The sequence below is a fragment of the Lolium rigidum genome, chromosome 6 (genome assembly GCF_022539505.1).
Source record: "Lolium rigidum isolate FL_2022 chromosome 6, APGP_CSIRO_Lrig_0.1, whole genome shotgun sequence".
NCBI classification, from domain to species: Eukaryota; Viridiplantae; Streptophyta; class Magnoliopsida; order Poales; family Poaceae; genus Lolium; species Lolium rigidum.
Window position 1 is genome coordinate 218,178,729 of NC_061513.1, and position 18,517 is coordinate 218,197,245.

Consider the following 18,517-nt stretch of genomic DNA (forward strand, 5'->3'; position numbering starts at 1 on the left):
GATATCTCAAGGATCGTTTGAATAAAGAATTCGTTGGACAGAAACAAAAAACTTGTCCTCAATTGAAATTTGAAGTTTGGTTTACCCATACTCGTACCCATGGGTATGAAACTCTATCGTACCCATACCCGACGATACACGTATCTATTGGGTATCCAATGGGTTAGATCAAATAACACATAAGTTATTCATGATTTTACATTTAGCGATAGGACATTTGACAAAAATTAATTATCTCAACTCAATAAAAGGTAGTTAAGTATATAACAATTATCAAAATTTAGAAAAATCACAATAACATACTCATAACTCATAAGTCAAGAAGATTACGCGAGTCGCACAACAGATTGATAATTAAATAATTGATGGCAACTTAACATAGATTCACAAAGTTAATAACTTGTTTATTTAGTTACTCCCTCCAACCCGAAAAAGTGGGCGGACGGTAGTACAAACCGTTTTTTCCACTTACACCCTTCGTATTTACAAACAGATGGGTTCTAGCCCCCAATCGCTCGCTCGCAGCAGCTAGCTGCCGGCCGGACTCCCGCGCTTGTGCTGGTGCACCGCCGGCCTCCCGCGTTTCACGCCGGCGTCCCCGTGCTGCCCTCCCGCACCTCCGGCTTCCCGCTTCCCTCCCGCGACTCTCGCCGCCGGCCTCCCACGCATCTCGCCGCTGCACTCCCACGCATCTCGTCGCCGGCGTTCCGCTCGTGCTCGCCTCCCTCGTCCCCTTCGTCTCTTCCTCATCGGCGACGCCGCCGGAGCTCCGAAGCTCCTGAGCTCCTCCGCGGGGCCAAGGGAGGTCTGGAGCAAGGTGACAGAGGCTAGCAGCCACGGACGAGGAAGGCGGACGAGGAAGGCGGTCTCCGAGAGGTTGAACTTGGCGGCCACGGACAGCAACCACCGCTCGTCCGCGGCGGCTGCGGCGCCCTCCTCTTCGAGGAGGCATACCGCGGAGGGGTTGCCCTTGAACGGCTCGGCCGCGAAGTAATCCACTTGCGAGGAGACCACGACGGAGAACTTTGTCATCAGCGACCCGTATCCGCCGCCGCTGCCGACGGGCGCGGCAAAGTCAGAATCTTGGGGGAAAAGGGGACCCTTTCTCCGTCGATCAACCTCCTCGTTGGGTTCTGTTTGGTGGAAGGAAGGCGAGGAGACGAGGAGGAAGGAAGAACGCCGGCGAGGGAGGGGCGGAGCACGCGGCGCGGTCCAGAGGGGGGACGGAGCAGGCGGCGCCGTCCGGGAAGAGCCGAGCGTGCGGGAGACAGGTGAGAGATTGGGGGAGGATGTGTGGCTTCAGGTGAAAAACTGCGGGGGGCGTTTCGTAAAATTACCACCGTGAACAGTAATTCGGGTCGGAGGGAGTATGTGTATTTAGTTATACAGATCCACAATATAAATAAGCAGGACATGGGTATATCCATACATACAAAGCTAACTCGTGCCCTACATATAATTTAACGGATAGTATATGGATATTATCTATAGGTATAAAATTATGCCCATACCATGTGCTGCTGCGTATACGGTTCCTACAGGTACCGTACCTATAGGTAAAATTATCATCCTTGGTAAAAAGGTTTGAAAATCCATGCGATGAAACGGAGCTCGACCGTGGCATACCAACGCCTGTCTGGATTCTAGAACCTTTGGTGGTCAACCGTCATACCAACGTCTCTCGCAGTCACAGGAACACGCTACCGGTCAAAATCCAACGGGCAGCCAACAGGAGCGGAGGCTGCAGTCCCAAGTCCCAACGCGCATGCACGGAGACCGGAGACAGCAACCCGTTTGACCGACATCCAAACCAAGCTGAGGCCAACGGAATATTCTTTCCTTTTCCACTTTGGAGCCAACGGAACTGAACTGCCCTCGGGTTCCTTTCAACGTTGGAAATGCAAACTTGGCTTCACAAATGAAAAAATAGCAATAAAAGTCTCTCGCCATCGCTTGGATCGTCGATGGAAAGACGAACTGTGTGTGTTCGATGGAGCGAAACAGATGACCACTTGGTGTAATCTGTGTCCGGGGAGACAATTGGTGGCCTGCTGCCTTGAACTTTAGGGAAAATTAAAGGGAGCTATGTAGTGGAACGGATGGTAATAATTTGGGTGTTCTTTCTTTGAAAAAAATTGGAGCTCGCATAGTTTTTCTTTACATGGAAGACTGACATTCCATTAGCTAGCTTGGTAATTTGAACAAGCCTAAATTATTGCACAACAAGTGGATTAGAGAAACATACCGGTTAATAGCCTAAAACATGAAAATTCGGTGTGTTTTTCTGATTTTGGCTATTATATGCCTGACTAGATCCCCGAAGTGGCCTGGCCCGGAAAATTATATCCAGTGCCCTGGATACCCACCCGCCCACCCCCACTCAGCTACCCCCACATGAGGAGGCCACTAACCCCACCGAAGAGGTCACACAGAACCACATCCTTGAGGCAAGGGAAGAGCTAGAGCTGGCAAAAGCGATGCGCCGTTCTGCCGCCTTGTTCCACTTCCGCTACGACGGGTGATGAACTAGATGATCCTTGGCTATGTAGAGTTAATTATGTATAATTATGTGAGTATGTACAAACTAGATGAACTTTGATGTTCACATTCTCACACAAATATTTTTCAAAATTTACGGTACAAGTTTACGGTTTATGTTTTGGCGACACCATTTTCTAAAGAAAAAAGCATAGCTCTTGAGGAACTTCAAACTCGTGTTTCTGATAGAAAAACATAGTTAGACTGATAGAAAAACATAGCTAGACTGTATCAGTTGTTTCGAGATATGCTAGAGATGCTCTTAGCGGAAGGTTCAAATAGAACAGGTACCCCTCGCCCCTCGCTTTGGACTAAAGAACTGAACATTGGTTAAAGTTCAACATTGTAGGGCGTGATTGGTAGCCCAGGGGATCTTGAAACATGCTCTAGGGAGAAAATTTTGGCCCATTTGGTTGCCCAGTTTAGGCTCTGGCCAAGCGCAAAGCAACCCGGGGCAGCCGAGTGAGAACGCTCGAATTGGCAGTTTCCTCAGAGCCAAATCCCGGAGAGCAAAACTAGGCATATTTTCTACATTCATTGTACGCGTGGAGAACTGTGGGAGACATGACTTAACTCCTCTACCCACTCCGATCTCACTCTAGTCACCGCTCCACTCTATCTCTCTCTTTTCCTCTCACATCCCATCAACCGCCTCTTGCACCATGGACGCTCCGCCTCCTCTGCCACCTCCCCCAACGCACCGGTGAGGAAGATGATCACACGGTGGGCCGCGATGAGCCGCGATGAGCACCCACGACTACCTCTGAAGTGCGACAACCAATCGGAGCAAGCGACGTTCCAGCTATCACTCGGCCCTCGCCGTTTGCAATGATGCGGTCTCGCGCAACGACGAGGGTATTGACGGCAGCCATGCTTCCTTTGGGAGCTCAGCGAATCTGCCGATGGGCAGATTTGATCCCTGCCGGTCATCGATCCTTTCCGTTGGGGGGAGAACAATGCGGGGGTGCTCGGCGGCAGCCGGGAGACGGCGCATCCGCAGGGGTTTGACCCCGTGCCGATGCACGCGTCTACTTCGCTCCATACCCGATGCCGTCCTATGGTGCTCCGATGGCAGCTATGGCGTACCCACCACTCGTGCCTACACCATCGGTGACACCACTAACTCATTCGTCGGCAACTGCTCTACCGCAGCCACCTCAGATCCCGCCTCTCCTCATCCCGATGTAAGTTCTCAAATACAACCATATTTGGTAGGTTAGAGTTTTTTCGAATAGCAATAGATCCCTTGTAGATGGCTTGAACTCGTCGATTAGATGCTCGTACTTTCAATTCAAGCTTAGAAATGCGTATATGTTCCTTCAGCGGTCAGGCCACATGACGGTGATCACCGTGTCATAGCCGTGCGCGACATGTGCATGTCGATGGTTGTGATTAACAGGACATAGCACATGCCAAGACATTGATCACTATCATTCACGCGCACGGGCGCGCATGATCTTGCCCGGCTCTGCTGACGCTTGATCGCCCTAAACATGAACAAGAGATGGATGCAATGTTGGTGGCATACTCCCTCCTCCACTAGAGCAGGAGGATGAGACCCCGGGGTTCCAGGGGTGGTCGCGCAGCTGGTGGTAGGGCGCAAAGCGCGTTTGGGGCATCGTGACGTCCCTGCCGTGCCATGACGCTTGTTCCTGTAGCTGAGGAGGAGCGACCTGACATTTCTGTCCCTGCCGCCACGCATTGCGCCGACGGTGGCAAATGCAGCTGAAGGTCACCCGCATGCACCTATGAGCGTGCTAGCTAGTCCGAAATGATGAGTTATGCGTGTACGCCATTCAGATGGAGTGGTTCCATGGCGTCTTGTACTTCACGAGGGGCTGGAAGGAGTACACCAAGAAGACGAAGCTGCGGGAGAAGGACAAATCGTCTTAAAGATGTTGAGCGATGGCTTCACCATGACACTCTTGCGAGCCGCCAGCTCCTGCAAGCCGTTCATGGTGTGCAAGCGCATGGCATGACGCCGACAATGTATTGGTGTCCTTGTGAGTGCTTACTTTTGTAGATAAGAGTGAATGATGCTTGACGGGTGTAATCTGAACCTTTTTTTTTTGTGCCGGGGGAGTGTTCTCATGGTGTTGTTTGGTTTTTTTTTTGTGCCGGGGGAGTGTTCTCATGGCGTCGCCCGAGGGACCAGGGTCAACCGCAATCCTGGGAACCTCCCGGCTCTACTGTGTTGCCCGTCGCTGCTCGCCGGTGGGTTTCTGACTGCAACACATTCTGGCACGCCCGGTGGGACTCTCTGCAACAACAACAACATCGACGTCTGCAGCAACCATGTCAAAAGCTGCGAATGAGGTGGTTGGCGAACCAGTCACGTACGCAGATCTGCCCGAAGAGCAGAAGAAGAAGTATGATGAGATGAAAGCCATCTTGGAAGCCGATCTCATCGGCTCCTTCGTGAGGACCCGTTCACATGGCGTAAGGTGGAAGGGGTTCTCCCCTGAAGGTGTTCTTGACGGAGTGGACCTGTCTACTCCTTCGGAGGAACGTACCGGAGCTCGCGCCGGGAAATCAATTACATGGCGGCTCATTCTCTACACCGCTATTCGAAAGCTCTGGTGAATACTCTCGAGCGCGTCGCGGTCCGTGTGGTGCAGGAAATCATGAAGCATCAGTACTCCCCGTCAGGACCTACCCTAGGGACTCACCAGGGAGAGATACCGCTCCAAATCAGACCGTCGCTACCATTCGCGCTTGCAGCACCAGAGCCGCCGGGTTCACCGGCGTACGTCGTCTGCAAGGTTGGAGGCGATCCTAGCGATTGCCAGTTCCTATATGAGCCGCCTAAGGAGATCCCACATGGATACGTGTGCACATACATGCCGGACTGTAACGCCTTGGCGCGCACCAGCCAGATTGCACCAACGGGGATTTCTGGAGCAAACGCTGACAGACAAGCATGGCTGGCTAAATATGCTACTGGAACGAGTCATGAAAGCTCGGTCCCTACAACTAATACCATGGAACAGATCAGCACCATCTTGAGAGACCAATTCGGCATCTTGCCGAAGAGGAAAACAATCGGCTATTCCAAGCCGTACCCGGCGAGTATGATCCGATCCCGCTGCCACCCAAGTATCGGCTCCCCGAATTCTCAAAATTCAATGGAGCAGAAGGAGCTAGCTCAATAGAGCACGTAAGCCGATATTTGGCACAGCTGGGCTTGATTTCGGTATCGGACCCTTTACGTGTGAGGTTTTTCGCACAATCTCTTACGGGATCGGCCTTTGGTTGGTACACCTCGTTGCCACCAAACTCGGTCCGCACATGGAAGCAACTAGAGGAGCAGTTTCATGTGCAATATCACTCGAGATGCTACCGAAGCCGGCATTGCCGATCTAGCACAGGTGCGGCAGAAGCGGGGAGAAACAGTGTCTGAATACATCCAACGTTTCAGGACTGTCAGGAACCGATGTTATTCGGTTCGTTTATCTGAGAAGGAAGCAATCGATCTGGCATTGGGCCTCGCAACGCCGATCAAGGATCTTACTTTCCAAGCAGAGTACAGTTCATTGTCGCACATGGTGCAGAAACTCACATCGTATGAGCAGCGGCACCCTGAATTGTACCAAGACAAGTTCAAGCGTCCGGTAGGCCTGGTTGAGATGGAAGAAGCTGAAGATCCTGCACCATACCTAGAGGTGGCTGTAGCTGAATGGGCTCGGGGGGTGGGGGGGGGGGAATCCCGTGTCCTGCAAATGGGTAAAACCACAAGGGCCTGCAAAAGGGTTTGACTTTGATTTGAGCAAAGCTGAGCAGATTTTCGATCTATTGCTCAAGGAAAAACAACTGAAGTTACCCGACGGCCATAAAATCCCTACAGCACAAGAATTGAACGGGAGGCCGTACTGCAAATGGCATCACTCGTTCACCCATACCACCAATGAGCTGCAAGGTGTTTCGTCGGCGGATCCAAATGGCGATAGAACAAGGCCGATTGCTCTTTGGGCGGTTTGCCATGAAAGTGGACACACATCCGTTCCCCGGCGTCAACATGGTGGAGCCTAACCACTCCGCGAGGCGTCGACTGGATTTCTCGTTCGATGTTAACATGGCAGGGCCTGTGCGCCACCAGGGCAAGGATAAAGAGGAAAGCAGTCACTCCCGCAACAAGGAAAAGGAGGAGGCCGATCCACGCGACCGGCCCCGATATGATGATAAGCGGTACCTCACCAAGGAACAAGTGAGAAGCGTGCGATACCAAAAACCACTTTCCACGCACCTCCTCAACAAATATGAATATCAGTATGACCGACGTCGGCAGTACGACAGAAACGACGAGAGATACAATCGGTCCGATGAAGATAAAGGAAGGTACCGTCGGCACGACGAGGAGACGACGGAGGACGTGAGCACCGCGCTAAGGAGAGGTCAAGGGAGCGAGGAAGACATGGACGGACACTCGGGACCTGTCCCTTCTTCAAACATTGTTGGGACTCGGGGATGAGCCGATTGCCTACAATCGACAAGCTGCCGGAGTGTAGGCGCCGGAAGAAGGATGCGGGGGAAGTTTCAGTTTTCAACCGTCTAGGGCCTCTCCCGCCACGGAACAAACGTGCTTGAGTCCTCTCAAGATGAAGACTTTGAGGAGTCGAGAAGATGAAGAAGAGGATAGGTACCACCGGCCAAGGTGGTGCCCCGATGGACTCGGCCACTCCCAAAAGCGTAGGGTTCGGCGGCTACGTAGCTTAGAGCAAGCCGAAGCGCGATACTTGCACACGTTGAGGAAAGCGCGGCCCGATCCGGCCGTGAAAATTCAGCGGACTTTGGACGAAGAGACTCGTCCACCAAAGAAAATTTGGCGTCCCAAGCAAGAAAAAGCCGATGTGGGTACATCGGCTGGCACAAACATGGTGTTCTTCCTTCCATCAGAGTTTCGTGCCCCAGGAACTGAAGAAGTGCCGATAGCACAGTTTGACTGCGGTCCACAACCAGTCATCTTTGAAAAACCACGGGAAAAGGGCTACAAACACATGAAGGCCCTGTACCTAAAGGGTTATATCAATGGTCAGCCCGTCGGCAGGATGTTGGTTGACACGGGAGCAACGGTCAATATAATGCCATATTCCATGCTACGGCGTCTGGGACGCTCTAGTGCCGATCTGATCAAGACCAACGTCACACTAAACGACTTCAACGGCCAAGCATCAGGGACGCAAGGTGTCACGAACGTGGATCTAACCGTAGGCCGAAAAACGATCCCAACGACATTCTTCATCGTCGACAGCAAGAGCACCTACGCTGTCTGCTAGGAAGGGATTGGATTCACGCCAAGCTGCTGCATTCCATCTACAATGCACCAATGTACGATACGAGTGGGATGGAGACGACGTAGAAGTCGTACATGCAGATGACTCGATCGACGTCTCAATAGCCGGCATGAACATTTGGGACTCGGAGGACCAAGAGCCGCTCTCTGGAATCAGTTTGGATGGCTGTGATCGCATCGAGGTGACAAAAAACGGGGTGAGGCTGGTCTTATCCACCGGCCTGACAGAGTAGCAAGAGCAACATCCATCGACATATGTGGCAAGGCAATCGGCCCCAAAAAATAAAAAGTAAGGACCTCATTTCAAACATGTCACGTAGTCGTAGTAGGAAGACTCCCTCCTGTAAGGGAGCACATGCAAGTTGTAAACCTTCATTGAGCAATTCAATCAACATGGAAGCCGATTCCAGCAATCGGCCAAAATTATCCTCGCCATACGTTCGCTTCTGTGTTCAACGTCGATCTAACGAGCGACGGAAAGCTAGGGTATGGGTTTACGTCAGCTGATGAGCTAGAAGAGATTGACATTGGTCCTGGGGATAAGCCACGACCAACATTTATCAGCAAAAAGTTAGATCCGCATCTGAGGGGCCTGATGGTAGCTTTGTTGAAAGAGTACCCAGATTGTTTTGCCTGGGATTATACGAGAGATGCCGGGCTAGACGGGAGCATCATTGAGCATCGGCTACCTCTTAAGAAAGGATTTCGGCCGTTCCGGCAACGAGCACGGCGGATGAAGGCCGAAATTCTAGAAGAAGTCAAGAAGGAGATTGAGAAGATGTTGAGCGCCGGGTTCATCGGGCCATGCGGGTATGCTTGAGTGGATATCTAGTATCGTACCTGTGGAGAAGAAGGACGGCCGATGGCGCGTCGCCATAGATTTTCGCGATCTCAACAGAGCCACTCCGAAGGATGAGTACCCTATGCCGGTAGCTGAGACGTTGATCAATGCAGCGGCTGGTCATAAGGTTTTAAGCTTCATGGATGGCAATGCCGGTTACAACCAGATTTTCATGGCTCCGGAAGATATACACAAGACTGCCTTCAGAGTACCGGGTTCGGTGGGCTTGTTCGAGTATGTGGTCATGACATTTGGGCTGAAGAATGCCGGTGCAACGTACCAACGAGCCATGAATTACATCTTCCACGATCTGATTGGCAAGCTGGTAGAGATCTACATTGATGACGTGGTGGTCAAGTCTGTCTCAGTGGAAGGACACCTGGAGGATTTGCGACGCATCCTGGACCGAACTAGAAAGTTCGGCCTTAGAATGAATCCAAAGAAGTGTGCTTTTGGTGTGACGGCCGGTCAATTCCTGGGCTTCCTAGTTCTTGAACGTGGAATTGAGATCGGCCTGAAAAGTCAAGAGGCAGTGCGAACAATGAAGCCACCTACCACCAAGAAGGAACTCCAAAGTCTCATCGGCAAAATCAATTTCGTCAGAAGGTTCATCTCTAATCTGTCAGGACGAATTGAGCCGTTCATGGGATTGGTAAAAATCAAGCCTGATGAGGAGTTTCACTGGGGCGAGCAACGGCGAGCGTTTGATGAGATTAAAGAGTATCTAACGAAGCCGCCCGTGTTGGTTCCGCCCTGACAAGACAGGCCATTCTATATTTACCTGTCAGTAGCCGATACTTCTACCGCCTCAGTGGTAGTACAAATCTATGATGGCATGGAAAGAGTTGCTTTCTACCTCAGCAGAAGGAAGTTGGATGCAGAAACGAGGTACCCGGAGATCGAGAAGTTATGCCTCAGTCTATTTTTTACCTGCACCAAGCTTCGTCACATCTTTCTGACGGCATAAATCGTCATCATCTGCAAATCAGACGTCATCAAGCACATGATGTCGGCTCCTGTTTTGAAAGGCCGACTCGGTAAATGGATGTTTGCGTTATCGGAATTGGATCTCCGGTATCAACCTGCGAAAGCAGTCAAAGGACAGGCCTTGGCCGATCTGATCGCTGAGCGAATCAACACTAATATAGCAGCACGTTGTCTATACGTGCATGGGCCATGTTCTTCGATGGGTCGGTTTGCGATGATGGTTGCGGCATCGGCATCCTACTCGTGTCGCCCCGGGGGCAACCTACACCTTCTCCATCGGGCTATCTACCCCTGGCACCAATAATGTTGCTTGAGTATGAAGCGATACGTAAGGGGATGGAGTTGCTAATTGAAGCCGGAGCGAAGCGGTGGAACTCTTTGGAGACTCAAAGTTGGTGATCTCCCGGCTCACGGACGAATACAAGTGTGAGAGCGAGTCGCTCTTCCCGTTATGGATGCATTGCCGCGAGCTGATGACACGGTTTAGGTACATAAACTTCAGCTGGGTCCCGAGGTCGCGAGAATACGGAGGCGAACGATCTCGCACGGATGGCGTCGAGGCTATAAGGAGACAGTGGAAGGAGCCGAGGTCCGGATACATTTCATGGAGCCGGATGATTGGAGAGCCGATATCTTCAATTACTTGAAAGATCCGGCTCGGGGGGCACCTAAACGGATAAGGTACAAGGCTATGAAGTATGTCCTTATTGGAGATGACATGTTCTACAAGACCTTGGAAGGGTTACTTCTCAAATGTTTGGGAACAGCCGAGGCAAATCGGCTCTTACACGAGGTACATGAAGGCGCCTGTGGAACTCATCAATCGGCTCATAAGATGAAGTGGTTGATCAGGCGATCAGGGTTTTATTGGCCCATCATGCTTGAGGACTGTTTCAATTACTACAAAGGGTGTCAAGCATGTCAGAAGTTCGGGAGCATTCAGATGGTACCCGCATCAGCAATGAACCCCATCATCAAGCCTTGGCCATTTCGAGGATGGGGCATGGACATGATCGGCAAAATCCATCCTGCATCGAGCAAAGGCCACGAGTGGATCTTGGCCATTAAAGATTATTTCACTAAATGGGTGGAGGCCGTCCCTATGAAGTCTGTGGCATCGAAGGACGTCATCAGTTTCGTGAAAGAGCATGTCATCCACAGATTTGGGATTCCCCGGACCATCACGACCGATGGAGGTTCGGTTTTCGTTTCTCGCGAGTTCGAGAGATTTCTGCGAGAGCATGGGAATTAAGTTGATCCGATCATCCCCATACTATGCTCAAGCAAATGGGCAGGCTGAAGCGTCCAACAAAAGCCTTATCAAGGCTGATTAAGAGGAAAATCGACGAGTACCCTAGGCGTTGGCATGAGGTATTATCGGAGGCTTTGTGGGCTTATCGCATGTCATGTCATGGAGCAGTGAAAACCTCGCCGTACCATCTGGTCTATGGACAAGAAGCCGTGTTACCCTGGGAGATCACGGCTGGGTCGAGACGTGTCACTTTTCAGAAGGACTTAACAACTGAAGAGTATGCTGCCCTGATGAGTGATAGCGTTGAAGATCTAACTGAACTTAGACTTTGGTCACTTGAGAAAATTAAGGAGAACAAGGCCAAGGTGGCTCGTGCATATAATAAGAAGGTCTAACTGAACTTAGACTTTGGTCACTTGAGACTTTGGTCTGCCCTGATGAGTGATAGCGTTGAAGATCTAACTGAACTTAGACTTTGGTCACTTGAGAAAATTAAGGAGAACAAGGCCAAGGTGGCTCGTGCATATAATAAGAAGGTGAAGCCAAAGGAGTTCCACGTTGGTGATCTGGTATGGGAGGCTGTGTTGCCGTTGGGGACTAAGGACAAGGCGTATGGTAAATGGTCTCCAAATTGGCACGGGCCGTACAGGGTTGACCAGGTCCTAAAGGGCAATGCATACATGCTCGAGCAGTTGGATGGTGTGAAGTTCCCAGTGGCCGTCAATGGCCAGCATCTCAAGAAGTATTTCCCAAGTATGTGGGATGACGGGCAGTGAAATACGGGGGCCGATTTTAAATCGGCCAGTAAAAAAAAAATCATCAACAAAAGCATAGCCGATGCACTGGCCATCGACTTTAGAGCTGAAAAGCCGATGCGGAGCCATCGACTATAGAGGAACAACTGTTATTTCAGGTCACCATTCAATTTTACATTCGATTGTGGGACTGGCCTTGCTGGCGTTTTGGGCAAAGACCGATGTGTTGCCATCGGCTTCTCGAGCAATGATTTATTTTGATAATCGGAGGAATTAAGCAGGGAGTCCTTCTTCATTGATTTAAAAAGGGGATTTTTTACAAGGAGGAGCCGATTGCTCAGGAATGGAGGAACAAAAGGAGGACAGATTGCTACTACTAGTCCTATGCTAGTGGTCCCTACTCTAAGGACCGTCGCTGTCCTCGTCGTCGCCGTTGTAGCCGCCGCCGGTGCTGCTGCTGGCGAGCTCCTCGTCGCTACTGCCGTAGCCCTCGATAGGGGCTTCTTCCTCCTCATCATCGTCGTCTTCGTCGTCATCTGACCAGGCCCAGCCGCGGAAGCGCTTCGCCGGCGGCTCGTCGGAGGAGGTGTCGTCCTCCTCTTCCTCCTCGTTGGAGGAGGCGTCGTCCTCCTCGTCCTCCTCTTCTTCCTCTTCGTCGGAAGGGGTGGAGTTACCCCAGGAGAGGAGGTCATCCTCACTCTCCGAAACCAGTTCCCCGTCGATGAGGAACCGGAGGTTGTCCTCCCCATCGGTCAAGGGTAAATCACCATCTGACCCTACGAGGGCCTCGGGTGGGCCATCGGGCACGAAGTCGAAGTCCCACTCCGGCTCATCCCATTGGTTGTGCTCTGGCATCGGCTCACTTGAGGAAGAAGATTGGAAGGAGAGAGCCGATGCGGCGGAGGAGGAGGATGAGTCCATGGTGGAGGAGGGCTTTTCGGTGGCTAGTGCGAGCAAGGGGATGAAGAAGCGAGTTGCTCGACGCGGTTAAATAAAAGGGGATATAGTGGAGATTTAATGCTGTGGCGGTTTCCGAGGACATGGTGCCGAATCTGTCAAGTCATGCAGAGAAGCTGAGAAGGCAAGGCATCATGATGAAAGATTCTGTGACGGTTCTGCTCTGCCACGACGTGACCCTACGAAGCAGAAAAAACAGAGTGGTTTTGAAATTATCATTGCCAAAACCAGGGGGGCATGTGTTATCACCGAGAATTTAACCAAGTCCGGAGATGGGCCGTGATTAAATGGGCTTAGAGGATTTGCATGGAAAATATTCCCGAACCGGCCTTGTACAAGAAGTTTGGGCAAGATTGCCCGTGTATCACGTAAATTATAGTAGGATACGTGTCGGTTAGAATTAAGAGATAGAGTTTAGCTCGTACACGGTTGGGTTTATTCCCAAGTTAGAAAGTCTACGGACTATAAATATGTATCTAGGGTTATTGAGAAAGGAAGACGATCACGTTCACAACAAATCAATCTAGGCGCATCGCCACCCCTTGTTTCGAGGGTTTCTCCCGGGTAAGCGACATGCTGCCTAGATCGCATCTTGCGATCTAGGCGATATCGGTTTATTCGTTGTTGGTGTTGCTCGTGCTTGAAGCCTTTTTGATGGCGAGCAACACCCTTATCTTAGGTGTTTTGGGGTTGATGACAATGCTTTCACGATGTACTTGTTTAGCTACGCTACCCCTCGATATCTAGCTGCCCTTACACCTATTTTAGGTGTAAGGGCAGCATCTTGCTTGTTCTTTATTTAGTAGATCTAATCCGTTATAGTTGCTCCTTGTTCTTCAAGGATTGGTTTGATATCCGTATGGTTAGGCCTTATAAACGGGTTGAAGGATCCGGTGGTGCGTAAGGTGTGGTTTATTAAGCTCTAGAGGGATTGTTCCGGGGATCAACTTCACGTTGGTTTTTAGGCCTCTTTAGGGTTGGTTTTCCATCATCTTACGTATCTGCTAGGCTCAATTACGCATAGGATGTTCCGATTATACGGTGAAAACCCTAGACTATCGTAGATTAGTTTAGCTTGATATTGATAAAGCATGATCCCCATGTTCTTATAAATCTAACATGAACCATGGGGCAATCGGCTCTTTGAGCCGATCCACAGAACAACTTAAGAGCCGATCGGGGCTCGTATTTAATGTTTACGTGTTTGCCATGCGGGAAACTAGTCGAAGCAATCCATCACCTTCCCGACCAGGTATAGGTCGGGTGGCACGCCCTCGTAAGCACCAGGACGTGTGCCAGAAGGCATTGCGGGCCGTCGCCCGAGGGACCAGGGTCAACCGCAATCCTGGGAGCCTCCCGGCTCTACTGTGTTGCCCGTCGCTGCTCGCCGGTGGGTTTCTGACTGCAACAAGAAGGTATGCCCATAGCTGTATCCAATGCACCGCACGAAGAATAACCTGCAAAAAATTGGTTCCCTTCTGTTTATTAAACACAATATCATTTCTACTAGTCCATATCGACCAACAAAGTGCAGAAATGCCAATACGGATATGTTCTTTATCTCGCTTATTCACCCCATTTAACCAATTACCAAACATGTTAGTAATATTTGTTGGAGGAGGAATGTTATAAGCAAAAAATATCATTCTCCAAATCAGTTTTGCAAAAGGACAAGAGAGAAACAGATGATCAACCGTCTCATTGTTATCACAAAAACAACATTTTTGACAACCTGTCCATTTTCTCTTAATCAGATTATCCTTAGTAAGTAAAACCTTATTACTAAGAAACCACATAAAAATATTTATCTTAAGGGGTACTTTAATCTTCCAAAGGTATTTTCTCAGAAATCTAGTATGTCCATTCATAAGATCAAGATACATAGATTTAACTGAAAATAAACCTGAGTCTGTTAGTTTCCAAACAAACTTATCATTATCATTTGTCAATTGTACATACATTAGGCGTTCACATAAGTTTAACCACAAATTCCACTTATGTTCATTAAGGTATCTCCTAAAACCAATATTAATAGGAGATTGATCCAAAACCGTAGATACCAACACATTCTTTCGTTGGACAATATTGTAAAGAGACGGATATTGTTGAGCTAATGACACCTCACCAAGCCAAACATCTTTCCAAAACCTAACCATCGACCCATTTTCTATTTTAAAAGTACCCCTCTTGAAAAATTCATTTTTCACTCGCATTAACCCCTTCCAAAAAGGAGAATCAGTTGGTTTTTCTTCCACTGGAGACAAAGTCTTATTCTTAATATATTTGTTATGTAACAATTGTTGCCAAACTCCATCTTCAGTTAATAACTTGAAAAGCCATTTGCTTAACAAACATTTATTTTTCAATTCAAGGACTTCAACACCGAGACCCCCTTGGTCCTTTGGTCTACAAATGATATTCCAACGAGATACTCTATATTTCTTTTTGTGTTCATCAGATTGCCCAAAAAAACAAGATCTATAAAAATCAAGTCTTTTCCTCACTCCTTTAGGAATCTCTAGGAAAGATAACATAAACATTGGTAGACTAGTGAGAACGGAATTGATGAGGATAAGTCTATCACCATAAGATAGCATTTTACCCCGCCAACATCCTAATTTTGCAAAGAAACCGATTTTCCACTGGGTTCCATTCAGAATTACGGAGCATTCTGTGGTGTATCGGAATACCTAGGTACTTGAGTGGCAGAGATCCGAAAGCACACCCAAAAATTTCTTTATATTGATGTTCCATATCCGATGCTTTGCCAAAACAAAATAATTCACTCTTATGAAAATTTATTTTCAAGCCCGATAACTGCTCAAATATGCATAAAATGAGCTTCATATTAACCGCTTTTTCTAAGTCATGCTCCATAAATATGATAGTATCATCTGCATACTGCAACACCGAGACACCCCCCTCCACCAAATGAGGAATTAAACTACCCACATGACCAGATTCTTTTGCCCGTGCAATTAAAATAGCTAACATATCAGCTACAATGTTGAACAAAATAGGAGATAGCGGATCTCCTTGTCTCAGACCCTTCCTAGTTTGGAAATTATGACCGATATCATCATTAACTTTTATGCCGACTAGCACTCCTTGTACAAACTGTTTAACACGGTCACACCAAATGGGATCAAATCCCTTCATCCGCAAGACTTGTTGAAGGAAAGGCCATTTCACCTTATCATATGCCTTCTCGAAATCAATTTTAAAGAGAACCCCATCCATCTTTTTACGGTGTAATTCATGTATCGTCTCATGCAAAACAACAACTCCTTCCAAAATGTGTCTCCCAGGCATAAAAGCCGTCTGAGTAGGTTTAACCACAGTGTGTGCCACAACCGACACACGGTTGGTAGCCACTTTGGTAAAAAAATTAAAACTGACATTAAGCAGACATATAGGTCTATACTGCTGAATTTGTATTGCGTTCTCTTTTTTTGGTAACAATGTTATAATCCCAAAGTTTAATTTGAACAAAGGAAGCCCCTGTAATGTCCCAGGTTTAGAGACGATCGAGGGGTAAATTTTAGAAAGGGATGTGCATTGCATCGTAAATTCTGGGAAAATTTCGCGCTTTTAAAACAAAACTGCATCGAAGGGGGACAAGTTTCTCTCTCGACATCTTACAGGGTTAGGGTTTCGAGAGTGCGACAAACTTGTTCCTTATTCAACTAAATTAGGGTTTTGAGAAGAGAGAAGAGATATAGCATCACAAACTTAAGTTGCATGATTGAATTCAAATTTAAGTTGCATGATTGAATTCAAACCAAAGTTGAATTTGAATTTCAAATTCAAACATGAAATAAATACCATAATTCAATTGTGAGGAAATTCATTAAGTAAATTATAAATAATACCCAATATGAATAATACAAATAATAAGTAAAGCTCATTAGAGAAAACTTTGAGCTTTATTGATAAATACACAAGATACATTGTCTTTACAATATTCACAATTGAAATATAATAATATTACAACACATTACAAGAATTGGCAAAAACAGAAAAGAAAAAGAAAGAAAATTACAATTCAATGAACAATTCTAAACTACAAGCTAATCTCCAATGGATGCTTGAGTTTGATCTTCACTTGATCTTCACTGATCATCTCCAAGCTCCCTGCACACTAACACAACAAAGCAAGAGTTATGCCAAGTGGCAAAGCCACTTGGCAGGTTAGAAGAAAAATGGCAAATGAAGAGATATGCTCACAGCTCCGCCGAGCTGATCTCGCTCAAAGCCAAGCACAAGCCGTATACCAAGTATCCGGTACACACACACACCAAATCTGCTCACAAGGCAGTAGTGCATGCAGCACAACACACACACACACCAGCAGTGAGTCACCAAGGGTGCCAGGCCTTGTTGTCGATCAGGAGGGCAGGGAAAGCATGGTATAAAAGCCTCCACAGTAAACCCTAGCCTCATCCATCGACAAGCAGCTGGGTAAGTCACCAGATAACAACACAAGAACAGGAAGAACATCACTGCTGTTCAACCTGTCCAAAATCACCACAGAACCAAATCAAGCATCACAGGCTTGCAAGGAGGAGCAGGGCAAGCATAAGCTCAACACATAAGCAATCCTCTACACCAACAAACCATCTAGGAGCTGGAGTGAGGTATAAAATAAAATCAACCTGAGCAAAACCAAGTTTTGCTCATAAATAAGCATCCAATGCATCACAGAAGCACAGAAGGGTAGGATACCCTGTTTGTGTCATCATCTGGCTACAAAGCCATTTGGTGCAAGCAAATATGGGTAATACTATTAGGCAATCATCCTATGGGAACATCAGTTATGCAAATCAGTGCATAACCAAAGAAATCAAGCAAGGAATGAAATCACAGCTAGCCTATCCCACACACTTAGCACCTACAGCTAACTATGCCATCAGACTATAGACAGTTCCTTGTCTATATATTTTGTCAACATGAAAAGCCACTGGAAGTCCAATATTGGATCAAGCCAGTGAGCAGTTGTTCCATCCCAGCAAACAATCACCAACCATAGCAAGTCACAGAGAGGGGGGCAACCATGACCGCATCACAAGTGCTGCCAGGGTCACCTCAACCCTAAGCCAGCACAAGAAACCACCACATCGTTATCCATTTGGATTCGTAGAGGGCTAGGGTACCAACCAGAGGTTGTCATCCAGCTAGCCCTAGCTAATTTAATTAAAATGATCATCACTGTGTCACAGTTCACATCATTCATCCATTTATCAAGGCAAAATAAGTAGATAAATGAAACAGACAAGCAACTGTTGCACAGAGCCTTGCAGATGATCCAATGGATCATTGCAAGCATCCACTGATGCTTATGCAAGCACCAGCACACACAGGCTAAGCCAGTATGAAGCACAAACAGCACTGGATGAGCACCAGTGAGTCACAGAGAGGAGCACACACTTACTCACAAGCAGGAATTGATCAATTGATCATCAGAGCACCACTAGCTCTTGCTACAGATTGCCACAGCCAAGTATAGCAACAGAAATTAACCAGTCACTGAATAGATCCAACCATGTCATAACTGAATTCACAGATAATTACATAAATGAATTATGATTGTATCCAGTAGCACATCAAATGCTTGATGAATCACTGGATCATAATACACAAGCAAAGCATATATTAATTCATCACTGAATAACACTGATAAGTCCACAGTAATGCTCAATTGAGCATAATCATGAATTTGAGCACAATGGCTCTAGCACTTGCAAAATTGCAAGAATAATACACTCGTCATCGAAGCCAGTGGCAACATAAATGAACACACTTGAGTGTCTGGCAAGAATAATAACATAAACAGAGGCACATAGCTAGAATCAAGCAAGAATGGCAAGCATAGGCAGTCACTGAGCATAAGAAGTATT